We start from the raw sequence: 870 nt of genomic DNA, 5'->3' as shown, positions 1-870 counted from the left end.
TACCTAGGTCCTCCATTTGCCAGACAACGATGAGCTTCCGTACCATGGCGCGGTGTTGTTCACTCGCGAGGACCAGGGTCTGGATGAGCGAGAAGACCCGCGCGATCCCGATATCCTGCACGATTGGTAGGACGATGCCGAAGCGGGCCAGATCCGGCGGTCTCCCGTACGGTCCCAGCACGAGCGCGCTGTGTTGAACGCTGTGGAGATGTTCCGCATTGTAGAGCGCCGCCGCCAGTGCTGAAGACGGCGGGCGGGCCAGCACACGTAGCGTTGGGTGGCCCATCGCAGTATTCGACGAGGTCCTTCTTCTCGGTACTGTCCGCTGACCGGTCGTGTGTACGGCTGCTTCCCGTTCTGCCACTGTCCCCACCTGTCTCCCTTCTCCTCCTTGTTCGGCAGAGCGCAGCGATGTATTCTCTAGTACCAAGGTTTCTGCCTCACTCAACGTGTCCTCTTGGCTGGCAGATTGCTCGGACGCATGGATCTGTGCGCGCTGTTCGGGCAGGTGTGCTGGTTCAGAGGTCGGGGCCCCTATGCCGTTGGCCCCCGGCGTATCATCCGACGACGAGACATAAAAAAGCGGCAGTTGGCTAGCAATTCGTAGGCCTGCCCGTGGCAGCCAGAGGTACAAATATTGGCCTGGCTCAACCTTCCATGTCGAGGGAGCAGTGACGTCTATACCGAGAAGCTCATGGTGCCGAGATATGACAACACAAGGCCAGGAGTGCCCCCAGCGTCTTCCTAGGGGAACAGCCAAGGAAACCAGACTCAGAAACACCCACAGAGCCGCTGCAGCTACCAAACACCAGAGGCACTTTGACCGGCGCATCCAGACATGGTAGGACATCGAAGCCAGTCCGGCTGAGC

The sequence above is a fragment of the Aspergillus sydowii genome, assembly GCF_001890705.1.
Source record: "Aspergillus sydowii CBS 593.65 unplaced genomic scaffold ASPSYscaffold_22, whole genome shotgun sequence".
In the NCBI taxonomy this organism is placed as follows: Eukaryota; Fungi; Ascomycota; class Eurotiomycetes; order Eurotiales; family Aspergillaceae; genus Aspergillus; species Aspergillus sydowii.
The sequence above is the reverse complement of the archived record's forward strand: the minus strand, read 5'-3'. Positions refer to the sequence as shown.